The sequence below is a fragment of the Salvelinus alpinus genome, chromosome 31 (genome assembly GCF_045679555.1).
Source record: "Salvelinus alpinus chromosome 31, SLU_Salpinus.1, whole genome shotgun sequence".
Lineage (NCBI taxonomy): Eukaryota > Metazoa > Chordata > Actinopteri > Salmoniformes > Salmonidae > Salvelinus > Salvelinus alpinus.
The window spans coordinates 29,235,561-29,252,994 of NC_092116.1; the positions used below are offsets into that span (position 1 = coordinate 29,235,561).

The 17,434-nt window shown below is 44.0% G+C and overlaps 4 non-coding genes across 4 annotated transcripts; all 4 read right to left on the reverse strand.

Annotated features, from left to right (window-relative positions):
- Window positions 1–1,777: 1,777 nt before the first annotated feature.
- LOC139561947 (small nucleolar RNA SNORD30) lies at window positions 1,778–1,849 on the reverse strand. The gene has a single exon (XR_011672266.1). It is a non-coding gene; the product is annotated as a small nucleolar RNA SNORD30 (small nucleolar RNA).
- A 620-nt stretch (window positions 1,850–2,469) lies between these two features.
- LOC139561943 (small nucleolar RNA SNORD29) lies at window positions 2,470–2,532 on the reverse strand. Its single transcript, XR_011672262.1, has one exon. It is a non-coding gene; the product is annotated as a small nucleolar RNA SNORD29 (small nucleolar RNA).
- Window positions 2,533–2,943: 411 nt separating this feature from the next.
- LOC139561940 (small nucleolar RNA SNORD29) lies at window positions 2,944–3,007 on the reverse strand. The gene has a single exon (XR_011672259.1). It is a non-coding gene; the product is annotated as a small nucleolar RNA SNORD29 (small nucleolar RNA).
- Window positions 3,008–16,884: 13,877 nt separating this feature from the next.
- LOC139561951 (small nucleolar RNA SNORD31) lies at window positions 16,885–16,958 on the reverse strand. Its single transcript, XR_011672270.1, has one exon. It is a non-coding gene; the product is annotated as a small nucleolar RNA SNORD31 (small nucleolar RNA).
- Window positions 16,959–17,434: the final 476 nt, after the last annotated feature.

Here is a 17,434-nt window from a genome sequence, read left to right on the forward strand (position 1 = left end):
ACTCACCGTGCACAATCGACCTGAGGTCTAGAACAGGTTTGTAAAGTTTCAGAACTCTAGGTCTGACGGTTCTTTAAAAGTTGGAAAAAAAGTAACTACCGCAGGCACTGTCTGCCTCTTAGCCCCTCAGTGTGTCCCTCCATCATTTCTGTTTGGGTGTGCAAATTTTTCTTTGAAATCTGATGGGACTAATGACTGATTTACAGTTCAGGAGGGTTGCCTAATCACAAATATGAAGTTTTGGAAATATTTGACTTTTTTAACCCTTCCAAACAGCTCTTTTGACACCAATTATGGCACTTCCGGTTTGCACAGGAAGCTGAAAGTAAACACATATCCTCACTGGAGTATGCTGTTACAGAATCCTGAGTTTTAAGTCTGTATGTTAAAAAATGACTGATTTACATAGGGCTGAATGCACTATTTCTCTCAACATGCAGGTTGGGTATTGCAAACACTTTTAGGGTGATTTTAACCACTTCCGGTTGCTCCAGGAAGCTTAGAATCGACACAGGTAGACCTTATGGTGGCCTGATGGACTGACATCAAAGACAGGTTCATAAGACCTTCATAACCCACATAGGCTTCAGGTTGAATTTGGAGGTGCAGTCAATGTATTCCTATGGAGAGATGTCAATGTAAACTGTGAGATGTAAAAACCTGTTTTCACTGTTAAGGGTTAATGCCACATGGTCAAGGTTAGGCTTGCACAGATCGGGAGGACCTTAAGAACATTCCTGAGGTCAAAGGTTCTCTCTCTGTCTCCCAAAAGCAAATAAAATTGTCATTGAGGTCAAAGGGTCCGTTTTCTTGTCACTGTGCTCAGACCGAGCGAGCTACGGTCAAGCGGGGCATCTCGTTGAACTCGGCACGGCCTGGAGACTATGGTGATGTCATTTTAGTGGTGATTTCAGAATGCTATTTTGGTGCATTCATGGAAGGCGCTGTGAATTTTGGGCCTGCTCTGAAATATGTGATAGTTGGCTTCTAAAGGAGTTGGAAAAAAGTGAGTTTGGAGTCAGATGGTATCAGTTTGGTGTCTGAAAATATCTAATTGACTGATGGACACTTGCTAGTTGACTTTTGTTGACACTTGCTAGTTGACTTTTGTACATTTGCAACATGTTTCAACGGGGAGGTACCATGAGGAAAAAGCGACATGATGAAATTTCACGCAACGAGCGATGGAGAGGAACCACTATCACTGCCCGGCCATCCTGAGGTCATCAGGACGTTCACTTTTGTATTTCTAAAGTATTTAAAGAATGCACGTTACATTTGCAATATGATTCAACAGTTAAAAACATCACATCATATTGCAAATGTAACGGGCATTTGCAATGTGCTTCAACAGTGAAAAACATCACATCATATAGCAAATGTAACGTGCATTCTCTTAAATACTTTAGAAATGCAAAAGTGAACGGTCTGATGACCTCAGGATGGTGTCATCACTAGGAGCCAGAGTCACCACGACTACCAAACATCAACCGTTCACTCTGTTTGCAGTCAGTTAATACTAGACTGGTTGTAGCTTGTGGCTAAAGAAGAGGCTCTGGTTAAGATACAATGACTAGATTCATTACCGAACGTACTCATTAACCAAAACTCACCAGTCTAGTTGGCATCACGGCTCCTTGTTCAGCCACAAACAGAAGAACCTACGAAGACATATGCTTCAGGTTAAAGTCTGGATGGGGACCAGATACCAGGCAGGCACATGGAGGGGTTAAACATTACATATGTAGCCTTTATGACAGGTTACGTAGCCCTCTGCTGAAGTCAGCTATTCCTTTTCTCAACAGGAGTTCAGACGAACGAGATTCCAAAGAGAATATTCATCATGTTCAGCAGAAGGACGGGATCCCTCAAACATGTTACGTTCAGCTAAACTATACAAGTAAAAGTTGGCAACGCTGTGTAGATATCTATACAATAAACTTAATGAATGTTTTAACTACCAGTTCCAGGACAAGACACTGGTGTTAAAATATACATTTAGACTGGATGGATCCTTACCTGCATAGCTTAGAGCAGCTCAGAACAGCCATCTTGTTTCAGGACAGTCAACTGTAAGACAAAATGGAGGACGTGAAACTAGGCTGCAACAAGACAGTCAAGCGAGGGTTCTTTACTCTGCAGGGTGTCAGGTCATTTATCATCAACAGGAAGTCAGACAAACGAGATTCCAAAAGGTTTATCATGTGGTTGCAGAGAACGATTGTTATTCTGGGAAAGACCTCCCTTTCTAGTGCACTACTTCTGACTAGGGCCCATAAAGCTCTGGTCAAATGTAGTGTACTATAGAGGGCACCATTTAGGACAGTTTCAGAACCACAACTTACCCATATGTTGGAGTCCAAGCTGCAATTCCACTGACCACAGCACTCAAACTTTAAAGAACAAAAGGTAAACATTTTATTAGTGTGATGATTGAGAAATCGATGACCAACTGTTGCATTATATACAGTCACTCAGTAGTTCATGTCGTTTCACATCGGTTCAAAGTGAGCTAGTTTGTCATCCTTGGGACTGTATTATCTTCAAGTGACTGGTTCCACAGAGTTCTGTCACTCAACCCACATGGCACCCCAGTCCCTATGCAGTGGACAACTTATTGACGAGGCCGACTGTCCGTACTCAATTGTGAGCCGCCCGATGGTACACCCAATCACAGCCGGATGTGCCCTAGACCCCTGCGCCACTGAGGAGCAGTTCACACAGATTGGGGTGCCATTTGGGTTTCCACCAACATGTATACTGGTGGAAGACCAATCCTACCCGTAGTGGGGAACCCAGTTTAATCTTTGTTGGATGAACTCACCAGGTAAGGTAGTGTTAATCCCTTCAGGAAACTTCATCCCCACGTCTGTTAAAATGACAAAGGAAGTTAGTGTTTAGCTGTAAAGAACATTTAAACATACAAACGCTTCATTATATACAGTCACTCAGTAGTTCATGTCGTTTCACATCGGTTCAAAGTGAGCTAAGTTCATCATCATTGGGACTGTAGCACGTCCCGGTAGCCATCTTGTACAGTTGGCCAGCAAAAAGGGGAAAATATCTGCATCCAAAGTCACCCTATTCCCTTTATAGTGCATGGGTCCTGGTCTAAGGTCGTGCACTATAAAGGGAAGTGGGGTACTAGTGTCTTAACATTTCACCAACCTGGATTTCCACAAAGCGCATCAGTCTCGTGGTCTGAATGCTAAAGAAGGAATCACAAAATAAATGTTAGTTTTTGCCTGGCTTCTATGAGAAGATAGAAAGTTCTTAAATAGAGCCCATCAGAATAAACAGTAGCTTCACAAAATAATCAGACATATGCTTGTCAATGGATCATCATATAAAGCCCGGAGGTAGTGACCATATAGAAATGGTGCCATTAGAACTGTCCTGAACACCAGTGAATAAACTCAAATGGAACTCACCAGCACACATTCCTATTCCAGAATGGAACTCCAAGTGGAGATTCTGTTCAGATGCCTTGAAGTCAGGAAGTCATGTCACAAGTAATGCAGACCTGAGCAAAGAACACATCCATGTTAGTGACTTACTAGTCTGTATATTACTACAAGAGGCTTTGGAACACAGCACAAGGAGGCCATCAGATCAAAGTTAGCATCACCAAAAATCTGATATATGCTTGTCATGAAGATTCATCATTTACAGCCAGTCACGTGTGAGTCAGTTACCACCTGAAAGTCCACCCCAAAGTGCACGTCCCTATTTAGTTGAAAATCCATGACAGTTTTCCAAGTGCACACTAAGATACTTAGGGATTTAGGGCACAGGACCTTTACCTACTTCCCCAGCCAGATAAAGTCATGGATACATATATTATGTCAGAGTCAAACTGATGTAAATTGAATGTAGTTTAGCAAGCCAATGCTAACAAAAAAATAGCATAACGACTGGAAGTCTACAGGTATGTTCTAGCATGCTAGCTGAACCATATTCTTAATAGCTGCGCTAATGCTAGTTAATATTCACTTACAAATCTACCTTTACACTGAAATTGTATCCATTTACTTGGGAATTAGATAAAGGGCCCTGGCGAATCTCTTAAAGGCGAAGGGTTGACAAGCTGAACACATCTAATGATCCCGGTGGTAAGGCAATGCACTCACGTGTCAGTCTGCTGGACTTCCCTGGCATCTGTCCTGCATTTCTGTTGATCAGGGGAAAGTTAGCGAGGTCCCTTTATGAACAGGCAACACGCAGGCATATAGAACCCGACATTGATATCGTCGCTAATGGAAAAGTATTTCCAATAGTGAACTACTTCTGACCAGATCAACGTTAATAAGTAGTACACTATTGAGAATAGGATGCATTTAGCGCAGCAACGACAGTCGAGTCAGGGGCCAACTGCTACTCAGAATCTGGTAAAGAAGTTTCTTCTTCAAAGACTGATTCGGTAAGAGAGAGTTCATTTTATCATCACCGTAGCAGAGACCTAACGTTGGGTTTATAACGACTGATGGTCCGGTCACACCTAAATGGCAAGCTAGCATACTAGCTAACATGGCACGTGGTTAGCTAGTTGCTAAGTAAAACCACCACGTAAGCAGGCATTTAAGTAATATGTTGCTTACCAGAGCAGCACATTCGAGTCGTCGGCATCTTGAAAGGAGAAAATAATATAAAGTCAACACCAATTGTAGTTACAACCCCGGTAGCTAGCCAGCCATTAAATAACGTAGGTTCTCATGTGACCTAGCTAGATGCGGACACGTGTTCTGCGAACGCAGCATTTCGAAACACGTTTTTTGTTTAAAAAAATTCTAATACATTTGCAAGTCTCTCATCAGAAATACTAAAGTACAATCAGGTATTCAGAACAGGTCTGTGTAAATTCTCATCATCGAAAGACGTTGCAATGCTAACAGCCAGATATCGGCTTGAACATGAAATAAACAAATCAGAACAAAACATGTTTGATACTAGAAGTCCATAATTTGTCTAGGGTAAATTCTAAAGATCAGTGGAGGAGTTGAAACAAAATGATGGCTTTAGATTGCATGCTAAGTTACCGGTAGGTGCTTTCGCCGCATTCCGCTCAGTGTTGCCAACTAATTTCCAGAGGAAGTTGATTTGTTGCTAATAGACGTTGTGATGTCATTGCGTGATGCCGTCATTACATAATAACGTAAAACTGCGTCACTACGTAGACTCTAATTGAACACTTATTCTGTCATTGTTATATAGTGAAGTGTTCTGGACTGATGTAAAACTATATCTTGTCCTCATTTTGCATACAACCATTGAAATCTAAGTTTGACATTATTTTTCTACACTGATTCCACAATTGAATGTGAATATGTCATAAATCTCTTTATTTTATTTGGAACATTTTTCATACACAAATCAAAATGTATGAAGAAAAAGGCCCTTTTCTTAATTTTTTTATCTGATTTGGAAAACTATTTAGAGTCTTTGAAACGTATACAAAACAAAATGTCAAAAAAATAAAAATATAATGTGGATGAGTTTTATTTTTATTTTTTATCATTTCTTTGTGGAATCCCTCTGGCTGTTATGTTTATGTTTTGCATGTTACTGTTAATAAAAATAAAAGAAGAGAAAAAATATATATATAAATATCACATGAAAAAAAAAACATATAAAAATAATCTTGGCGAAAAATATGATTTGACATTTGTTAGTTTCGATTTGTTTGTTTATTATCATATACTTTTATTTGTAAAAGTAATATAAACACAACACATTTTATATTATCACATTTTTATTTTTAAACACAACACATTGAATTATTGAACAATTACACATTATTGAACAATTACATTTTATTTTATTTTTAACTAGTAAACCTACACATTCTGAACAATCATAGTTTTAAGCAGTGTATTGGTAGTTAGTTAACATGCTACCTAACTGATCAACAATTATAGGTACAGGCAAATAACAAGGTGTATATGCTATCTTATTGAATAAGCAACTTAACTCAAATAATGATGTATGTGCTAGGCATCTCTCTCCAGCTCTCCCCCGGTTGTTGTGCTGCTTGGCTGGCTAGCTGCTCGATAGTTTCCTTCAGATATTGCCACTGTTCTCGCACCCACTGCAGTACACACTGCCACCATCAGCTGTGTGTCTCCGCCAGTTCCAGAAAGCCCACTCCTTGCATACGTACTGTAAATATGATGGATCATAGATTGGCAAGGAAATCCTCTTCACTGTCCAACTGCATTGTCACGGAGCTGGAACCAGCAGTAGAGGATGGAGCGGCCTTAAAGCTGTATGCTGCTGTGGTGCCAAACTGCTGCAGAACTTCACTTGGTAGTTTATGCTGGTAACAGGTTTCACCAGCCAGCTTCAGTCCATACCGCACCAGGAGTATGGAGGTGAGAGTGTGCAGTGACATTGTATTTCTTAACTTTGACTTGACCACACTCATTTGGCTGAACAGCCGTTCAACCTCCGCATTTGAGTGTGGCAAGGAGAGGGCAGCGAGTGCAGCTTTGCACAGTTCTTCAAATGGATTTGACCCGGAAGAGTCCGTGTAGTTATTGACTTCACTCCAAAACTCGACCATATTTTCAGTTGAGTCCCACCTAAACAAATGGATGTTTCTCCATTGGGAAACAATTTAATCAATTGTTTGGGGCTGGTATCCCAGTAGCTCAGCTACTTTAATAATTTCAGTGGTGCCTTTATTGTGCTTTAGCGTTTCCTTAACACTGAACAAGGCCATGTTTCACAAGGCTTCAAGGTTGTCTGGGAGCCTTGCTTGCAGCTCCTGTCACGTTCCTGACCTGTTTTCTGTTTAGTTTTGTGTGTTAGTTGGTCAGGACGTGAGTTTGGGTGGGCATTCTATGTTGTGTGTTTCTATGTTGGTTTAGGGTTGCCTGGTATGGCTCTTAATTAGAGGCAGGTGTTTTGCGTTCCTCTGATTAAGAGTCATATTTAGGTAGGCTGTTCACAGGTTTTGTTTGTGGGTGGTTGTCTCCTGTGTCAGTGTTTGTCGCACCATACGGGACTGTTACGGTTTGTTCATTTCATGTAGGCTATTTTTCCCTGTTCGTGCGTTCTCGTGTTTATGTATGTTCGTCGTTCAGGTCTGTATACTTTCGTTTTGTTATTTTGTATCATTATCAAGTATAGTTCGTTTTCGTCTTGTCTTTAATAAATATTATGTGTTCACAACCCGCTGCGCCTTGGTTCCCTCACTACTCCTCCTTTTCGATTGAAGAGGAGGAGGACCGCCGTTACAGAACCACCCACCAATCCAGAGCCAAGCAGCGGTGTAAACGGAGTAAGGGACAGCGAAAGAAGGAGGAATGGACTTGGGACGATGTATTGGACGGTAAAGGTTGCTACACATGGGAGGAGATCCTGGCTGGAAGGGATCGCCTCCCATGGGAACAGGTGGAGGCACTGAGGAGAGCAGAGGCTACTGGAGTGAAGAACCGGAGTTATGAGGGGACGCGTCTTGCACGGAAGCCCGAAAAGCCCGTGAGTAACTCCCAAAAATTTCTTGGGGGGGGGCTAAGGGGTGGTGGGCCAAGGGCAGGTAGGAGACCTGCGCCCACTTCCCAGGCTAACCGTGGAGAGCGGGAGTACGGGCAGACACCGTGTTACGCGGTAGAGCGCACGGTGTCTCCTGTACGTGTGCATAGCCCGGTGCGGGTTATTCCACCTCCCCGCACTGGCAGGGCTAGATTGAGTATTGAGCCGGATGTCATGAAGCCGGCCCTACATATCTGGCCACCAGTGCGTCTCCTCGGGCCGGCATACATGGCACCTGCCTTACGCATGGTTTCCCCGGTTCGCCTACATAGCCCGGTGCGGGTTATTCCACCTCCCCGCACTGGGCAGGCGACCGGGAGCATTCAACCAGGTAAGGTTGGGCAGGCTCAATGCTCAAGAGAGCCAGTACGCCTGCACGGTCCGGTATTTCCGGCGCCACCTCCCCGCCCCAGCCTAGTACCTACAGTGCCTACACTACGCACTAGGCTACCAGTGCATTTCCAGAGCCCTGTTCCTCCTCCATGCACTCTCCCTATAGTGCGTGTATCCAGTTCGGTGCCTCCAGTTCCGGCCCCACGCACTAAGCCACCTGTGCGTCTCCTAAGTCCTGTACACACTGTCACTTCTCCCCGTACTAGTCCTGAGGTGCGTGCCCTCAGCCCGGTGCCACCAGTGCCGGTACCACGCACCAGGTATAGAGTACGCTTTGAGAGTTCAGTGTGCCCTGTCCCTGCTCCCCGCACTAGTATGAAGGTGCGTGTCCTTAGCCCGGTGCCTCCAGTTCCGGCACCACGCACCAGGTCTACAGTGCGCCTTATCCGGCCAGAGCCATCCGTCTCCCCAGCGCCATCTGAGCCATCCGTCTCCCCAGCGCCATCTGAGCCATCCGTCTCCCCAGCGCCATCTGAGCCATCCGTCTCCCCAGCGCCGTCTGAGCCATCCGTCTCCCCAGCGCCGTCTGAGCCATCCGTCTCCCCAGCGCCGTCTGAGCCGCCCGTCTGCAATGAGCCTGCAAAGCCGCCCGTCTGCCATGAGCCTGCAAAGCCGCCCGTCTGCCATGAGCCTACAGAGCCGTCCGCCAGACAGGAGCCGCTAGAGCCGCCCGCCAGACAGGAGCCGCTAGAGCCGTCCGTCAGACAGGGTCTGCCAGAGCCGCCAACCAGACAGGATCTGCCAGAGCCGCCAACCAGACAGGATCTGCCAGAGCCGCCAGCCAGACAGGATCTGCCAGAGCCGCCAGCCAGACAGGATCTGCCAGAGCCGCCAGCCAGACAGGATCTGCCAGAGCCGCCAGCGAGCCATGAGCGGCCAGAGCCATCAGCGAGCCATGAGCGGCCAGAGCCGTCAGAGAGCCATGAGCGTCCAGAGCCGTCAGCCAGCCATGAGCGTCCAGAGCCGTCAGCCAGCCATGAGCGTCCAGAGCCGTCAGCCTGCCATGAGCGTCCAGAGCCGTCAGCCTGCCATGAGCGTCCAGAGCCGTCAGCCTGCCATGAGCGTCCAGAGCCGTCAGCCTGCCATGAGCGTCCAGAGCCGTCAGCCTGCCATGAGCGCCCAGAGCCGTCAGTCAGCCATGAGCTGTCCCTCAGCCAGAAGCGGCTAGTAATTCAGAACTGCCCCTCAGTCCAGAGCTGTCTCTCTGTCCGGAGCTGCCCTTCAGTCCGGAGTTGCCCTTCTATCCTGAGCTACCTCTTTATCCTGAGCTACCTCTCTCTCCTAAGCTATCCCTCTCTCCTGAGCTATCCCTATGTCCTGAGCTACCTTGTCCCAGAGCTGTCCTTGATTCTGGTGTTGCCCCTAAATTTAGGTGGGGTCATTTGGAGGGTGGTCATTGTGGGGAGGCTAAGGAAGCGGGGATTGATTATGGTGGGGTGGGAACCACGCCCGGAGCCTAAGCCACCACCGTGGTCAGATGCCCACCCAGACCCTCCCCTGGACTTTTTGGTGATGCGTTCGGAGTACGCATCTTGAGGGGGGGGTTATGTCACGTTCCTGACCTGTTTTCTGTTTAGTTTTGTGTGTTAGTTGGTCAGGACGTGAGTTTGGGTGGGCATTCTATGTTGTGTGTTTCTATGTTGGTTTAGGGTTGCCTGGTATGGCTCTTAATTAGAGGCAGGTGTTTTGCGTTCCTCTGATTAAGAGTCATATTTAGGTAGGCTGTTCACAGGTTTTGTTTGTGGGTGGTTGTCTCCTGTGTCAGTGTTTGTCGCACCATACGGGACTTACGGTTTGTTCATTTCATGTAGGCTATTTTTCCCTGTTCGTGCGTTCTCGTGTTTATGTATGTTCGTCGTTCAGGTCTGTATACTTTCGTTTTGTTATTTTGTATCATTATCAAGTATAGTTCGTTTTCGTCTTGTCTTTAATAAATATTATGTGTTCACAACCCGCTGCGCCTTGGTTCCCTCACTACTCCTCCTTTTCGATTGAAGAGGAGGAGGACCGCCGTTACAGCTCCGTGCTTAAAGCAACAATGTAGTTGATGCACTGTCTCCGAATGACCTTTTTGTCCTCTGGCGCAAGACTGAGTTGGTACATGGTGATGGACTGAGATGTCCATCAATGGCATCATTCAGGACATCCATTTTTGCCATAGGGTTGACTACTCTGCTGCAAATTGATGTTAAGAGGTGTACCAGATTGTCCAAAAGCTTGACAGGATCTGTTTGCTCTCCCTCAAATGACTTCACTGCAACTTGATTGATTTCAAGAATGTCAGGTAGACATAGTTGGTCTTGTCCATGTACATGGCGTGGAGCACATCCACCATGTAGCAACGCTCACTGGCCTTGGTCAACTCAAAGTGGAGTTTCAGTTCTTCCCACTGGCTCAATATACGAGTTACCGCAGGCTCAATCGATAGCCAACGTGTGGCACACACTTTGGTGACCTGCAGGGGTTTCTGGCCACAACTAATGGTGGCATACACTGCTTTGTACGCCTTGCGCCGTTTTGGGGAAATCGAAAACCAGTTGTAGGTTTCCCTGATTAAGTACTCAACACTCCTAGGGATGGTTTCTTTGGATGCTGCACAGACAGCCAATTGTAAAGAATGGCACACATCACGGATGAGTACCAAATTGGGCAATGCACATTCTACCTTTAAAATCATGTGCACCCCGTTGTGTACCCCAGTCATCACAGACGCATTATTAGTGCCAATACTGTGAAGATTCTCTTTTTTAAGGTTGCACTTCTCAAGAAACTCAACTACCGCCTTTGCTATTGATCTGGCATCGCCACCCTCCCAGACAACCAGCCTGAGAAATGTGGACACAACGGTTCTTTTTTAGCACTGAAATACCGAATCACCGCACCCAGGTATTTCGAGACACTGACATCAGTGGACTCATCCAAAAGGAGACTGAACTTCTCATCCCCCACATCTGATGTTACCCTTTTGAGAAAATAAGGAGCCAGTATTCCCCTAATCATTGCTGTGCACTTGGTGTGGTGCATTTGGAAGTTTGTTGCTGCCACAGAATCTGAAAAGGCAACTTTGCAAGCCATACCTAAATGGTCGCATGCTAGCAGCGAACAATGCTCTGCAGTGGCCATTGCCATAGTAGCTTTTGCAGTTATCCACTTTTTTAACCAACTGTGGTAATGTAGACTGCGTTGTGGGGTTGTACGGTTTTGATTTATTTATATGCTTTGCTGTAGCACAATGTTTTTTGATGTCATACATTTTTGCAAGCATATCTGATTTGCAGTACGCACAGTATGCCCAACAATCATCCCCAATTACTGGCTTCAGCCACCCTTTAAATTCAGGTACAGACTCGCACTCTTTTCTGTACTTCTGGCTGTACAATTTTGATTGAGACATGTTGATTGATGTTGTAAGTTCTGTTCAAGATCTATTCGAACACATACTACTGCTGCTGCAGTCAGCCAACAATGATTTGCAATTTGCTGAAATTGCTGCTGGCCTGCTGCTGACGTCACTCACAATGCACTTTTGCAGCCAGGCACGTGTGTTGTGACAGAGAAAATCGGTTTTGTGTCATTTAGAGGGAAAATATGTGCGTTTTAGCGTTTGAGTCATTTTTCAAAAGTTGCCACAAGTTCCAAATACATTTTTAAAATTAGCTACATTTGTTTTTCGGTGCTGTTTGAAAAAAAAGTTGCTAAATATAGCAACAAAATTGCTAAGTTGGCATCACTGCCTGAGGGTGTTTAGACCGCAGTCTGTCTGTCTGTCTGTCTGTCTGTCTGTCTGTCTGTCTGTCTCTCTCTCTTCTTCTATGGTATAATGGCATTCACAACAATTAAATGTGCATTCCGCCACCTACTGTGTGGGTGGATAAGGATCCCCAAAAATAACATATGGGTAAAAATAAATCAAATATCACACAAACTACCAAAAAAGAAATGAACTAAACAAAATCAACCTGCTTTTCTGTAAAACCTCATTCTAATCAGGTCCAACACAGCCTCAGAATCCTCCTGTGAGGGCAGGACATTTCCTAGTGACAAAAGTCTTGTAGTGCTTCTGCTGTGAAGTCTTGGAGCCCCAAAAACCTCTCGGCTGCAGCAGATATTGGTACAAAGGCTGTGAAGTATGTGTAGTTAATCAATATCAAAGGTGGTAGCTCCGCTCACCGGTGAAGTGGAGCAGAGCATGCTGGGCAATCTCCAGCTCAGAGAAGATCAGCTGGAAGAAAACTCCACCATGGTTAGTGTTGGTGTATAACTGTTAAATTCAGTAATCCCACCATGGTTAGTGTTGGTGTGTAACTGTTAAATTCAGTAATCCCACCATGGTTAGTGTTGGTGTGTAACTGTTAAATTCAGTAATCCCACCATGGTTAGTGTTGGTGTGTAACTGTTAAATTCAGTAATCCCACCATGGTTAGTGTTGGTGTGTAACTGTTAAATTCAGTAATCCCACCATGGTTAGTGTTGGTGTGTAACTGTTAAATTCAGTCACCCCACCATGGTTAGTGTTGGTGTGTAACTGTTAAATTCAGTAATCCCACCATGGTTAGTGTTGGTGTATAACTGTTAAATTCAGTCACCCCACCATTGTTAGTGTTGGTGTGTAACTGTTAAATTCAGTCACCCCACCATGGTTAGTGTTGGTGTATAACTGTTAAATTCAGTAATCCCACCATGGTTAGTGTTGGTGTGTAACTGTTAAATTCAGTCACCCCACCATGGTTAGTGTTGGTGTATAACTGTATATTAAATTCAGTTACCCCACCATGGTTAGTGTTGGGTGTATAACTATATTAAATGCAGTCACCCCACCATGGTTAGTGTATAACTGTATATTAAATTCAGTTAGTGTTGGTGTGTAACTGTTAAATTCAGTCACCCCACCATGGTTAGTGTTGGTGTATAACTATATTAAATTCAGTCACCCCACCATGGTTAATGTATAACTGTATATTAAATTCAGTTACCCCACCATGGTTAGTGTATAACTGTATTACATTCAGTCACCCCACCATGGTTAGTGTTGGTGTATAACTGTATATTAAATTCAGTCACTCCACCATGGTTAGTGTTGGGTGTATAACTGTATATTAAATTCAGTTACCCCACCATGGTTAGTGTTGGTGTGTAACTGTTAAATTCAGTCACCCCACCATGGTTAGTGTTGGTGTATAACTGTATATTAAATTCAGTTACCCCACCATGGTTAGTGTTGGGTGTAACTGTATATTAAATTCAGTCACCCCACCATGGTTAGTGTTGGTGTGTAACTGTATATTAAATTCAGTCATCCCACCATGGTTAGTGTTGGTGTGTAACTGTATATTCAATTCAGTCACCCCACCATGGTTAGTGTTGGTGTGTAACTGTATATTAAATTCAGTCACCCCACCATGGTTAGTGTTGGTGTGTAGCTCTATATTAAATTCAGTCATCCCACCATGGTTAGTGTTGGTGTGTAACTGTATATTAAATTCAGTCACCCCACCATGGTTAGTGTTGGTGTGTAACTGTATATTAAATTCAGTCACCCCACCATGGTTAGTGTTGGTGTGTAACTGTATATTAAATTCAGTCATCCCACCATGGTTAGTGTTGGTGTGTAACTGTATATTAAATTCAGTCACCCCACCATGGTTAGTGTTGGTGTGTAACTATATTAAATTCAGTCACCCCACCATGGTTAGTGTTGGTGTGTAACTGTATATTAAATTCAGTTACCCCACCATGGTTAGTGTTGGTGTGTAACTGTATATTAAATTCAGTCATCCCACCATGGTTAGTGTTGGTGTGTAACTGTATATTAAATTCAGTCACCCCACCATGGTTAGTGTTGGTGTGTAACTGTATATTAAATTCAGTCACCCCACCATGGTTAGTGTTGGTGTATAACTGTATATTAAATTCAGTTACCCCACCATGGTTAGTGTTGGTGTGTAACTATATTAAATTCAGTCACCCCACCATGGTTAGTGTTGGTGTGTAACGGTTTGACTTCATGTCTTGAAAAGGTTTTAATTTCATCACTACAGAATAATACCATAAAATACAGTTTTCCAGGGAGTTCTAGAAACCAGTTGAAGGAAAACTCCATCCAAAAACCATCTTTTGGTATTTGTTTCATTAGTCCATTGTAACATAGTCCCAAAATGTTTTGCTTCTCAATAATCAAGTTCTCAAAATATGTTACTTTCAAAATACAGAAATCCCCATATGATGCATTTTGCAAATACCAAAAGACGTAGAAGTGTGTTCTGCTGCACTATCCCAGTTCACCACTAGAGACATACAGGTGTTCTATCCAGTGGTGTTCTGCTGCACTATCCCAGTTCACCACTAGAGACATACAGGTATTCTATCCAGTGGTGTTCTGCTGCACTATCCCAGTTCACCACTAGAGACATACAGGTATTCTATCCAGTGGTGTTCTGCTGCACTATCCCAGTTCACCACTAGAGACATACAGGTATTCTATCCAGTGGTGTTGTGCTGCACTATCCCAGTTCACCACTAGAGACATACAGGTATTCTATCCAGTGGTGTTCTGCTGCACTATCCCAGTTCACCACTAGAGACACACAGGTTTTCTATCCAGTGGTGTTCTGCTGCACTATCCCAGTTCACCACTAGAGACACAGGTTTTCTATCCAGTGGTGTTCTGCTGCACTATCCCAGTTCACCACTAGAGACATACAGGTATTCTATCCAGTGGTGTTCTGCTGCACTATCCCAGTTCACCACTAGAGACATACAGGTTTTCTATCCAGTGGTGTTCTGCTGCACTATCCCAGTTCACCACTAGAGACATACAGGTTTTCTATCCAGTGGTGTTCTGCTGCACTATCCCAGTTCACCACTAGAGACATACAGGTATTCTATCCAGTGGTGTTGTGCTGCACTATCCCAGTTCACCACTAGAGACATACAGGTATTCTATCCAGTGGTGTTGTGCTGCACTATCCCAGTTCACCACTAGAGACATACAGGTATTCTATCCAGTGGTGTTCTGCTGCACTATCCCAGTTCACCACTAGAGACATACAAGTTTTCTATCCAGTGGTGTTCTGCTGCACTATCCCAGTTCACCACTAGAGACATACAGGTATTCTATCCAGTGGTGTTCTGCTGCACTATCCCAGTTCACCACTAGAGACATACAGGTATTCTATCCAGTGGTGTTCTGCTGCACTATCCCAGTTCACCACTAGAAACATACAGGTATTCTATCCAGTGGTGTTGTGCTGCACTATCCCAGTTCACCACTAGAAACATACAGGTATTCTATCCAGTGGTGTTCTGCTGCACTATCCCAGTTCACCACTAGAAACATACAGGTATTGTATCCTACTAACTAGAAGAGGATAGATTTAGAAAAAAGGTGCGCTGATTTTTTTATTTAACCTTTAACTAGGCAAAAGAACAAATTCTTATTTACAATGACGGCTACCAATTGGCGAAAGGCGTCCTGCGGGGACGGAGCCTGGGATTCAAAATAAATACAGTACATAAAGAGAGACCTAAGAGAACATAGCAAGGCAGCAACACATCATAGTAGCAACAATACATGGTAGCAGCACAAAACATGGTACAAACATTAGTGGCCACAGACGACAGCACAAAAGGCAAGAAGGTGGAGACAATACATCACACAAATGGCACAATGAGGTTTGAGACGGATGGGAAGCGGGACTATCATTCGCTGGAAAATGTGTTGCATTCAATTAACTAGGTAGACCAGACCCAGCTGCTATAGAGAGCAGTTAGTAATGGCATCTTGTTGGGCACCAACTCCGCCACGGTTCGTTGGACAAATCCTATGGGAAAATGTTTTGACATCAACACTGAAAACAAGATCTGTGGTAAATTCAGGCGTAAACCTTTTTCTGAGATCAGCTAACGGTCATACAATTGAAGCATTTGTACTGAAATTAAAAGCCCCTGCTATAATGGTCAAGTTAACTGATCTCAAAATGTAGAATCTCCTAAAAGCCAATTTATGCTCGACAGGAAAATATGATCGGTCCCATATGGCTGGTGTGACGCAGACCAGTACTAAACGGCACGCAATATGAACTGTACAGTACGTCTTTTTTCTCCTGTTATTCACCAAAATTCTAATATAAATGCAGTCCCGGATAAGGCTCAATCTGTGTCCGGGAAACTAGCCTCAAGCGCAAACGCTCATACCTTGTAGTGAGCCCAAATTCTCTACCCCTGCGCTTCACGGCCAACAGATGGGGTTTAAAAACCCGATTGTGTCCACCGTAGGTATGGTTGAAAGAACCAGAGGTAACTCATTCGGGGGTTTTCGGGACTACAAACTGGAACATTAATGTCCATGATACCACCCGTTAGATATACCGGAATTTACTTGGATGAATGCTTCATTTAGCCACCATCTTTAGCGGTTTTGATATCAGTGTAAACCAAGTCTGTTCCATATATTAGCTATAAAATTGTCCCACCGTATCGTTAAAGTACACTGCATGACGAAACATGCATCTCACAATAAATTCCTCCCAAAAACACAACGGCTTAAAATAATTCAGTCAACTTTCTATAGCCAGTGAACAATGTCAATCCCCGTTACGCGTGCATGTTTAAAATCACCTAGAATAACTACATAATGATATGAAGGAAATGTCACATTGTTCAGTATTGAATTCAGACCACATGGTTCATTCAAAATGGCCAAATTCACCAAGTCTGATTTACTACCACCAAGAAAGAAAAATACAACGAGCATTAATTTGTAGATTTATTTATACATCAAAACAGTCACAGGGTTGAATAGACTTGGCCTGGTTTTCCCCAGTTCCAACGAGACGTCCCACTTCCTTGCTGACCAAACAGGAGTGCAAGAGGGCTTCCCGGTGTAGGAGAGCTAGAGGGAAAATAGTGAGAATTAAACCCTGGTGATACTGTAGGTACTAATACACAAGGTCTGAGATGACTTGATCAGAGAGTAACCAATCAGTCAGCGTTACATCAGACTGGGGCGGTAATGATGACTCATCACGTCAAGAGTATGTAGTTTATAACAAATTGCATGGGTCAGTGTGATGATCCAAGAGGAACATTCAACAGTACATTAACAACATCTTCCTAATATTGATCTGCCCCCCCTTTCCATTATAATACATAGTCTTGGCCAAAAGTTGAGAATGGCAATACAAAGGATTTAAATTCCTTTGGATGGGGTATGGTAGGTGCCAGGTGGACCGGTTTAGCTCAAATGAAACTGCTGGGTTTGTCAAGAGCAACAGCCTCTTATGTGTATCAACACTGGTCCACCACCCAAAGGACATCCAGCTAACTTGACTCCAATGCCGACCCACAGTTGTGTCACGGGCCAACAGCCCTGTGGAACGCTTTCAGACCCCTTGTAGACAACTGAGGCTGTTCTGAGGGCAAACTCAATATTAGGAAGGTGTTTTTAATGTCCTCTATACTCAGTGTATTATAATACTGGAACCGTAAGTCATTCCCACTACACACCTTC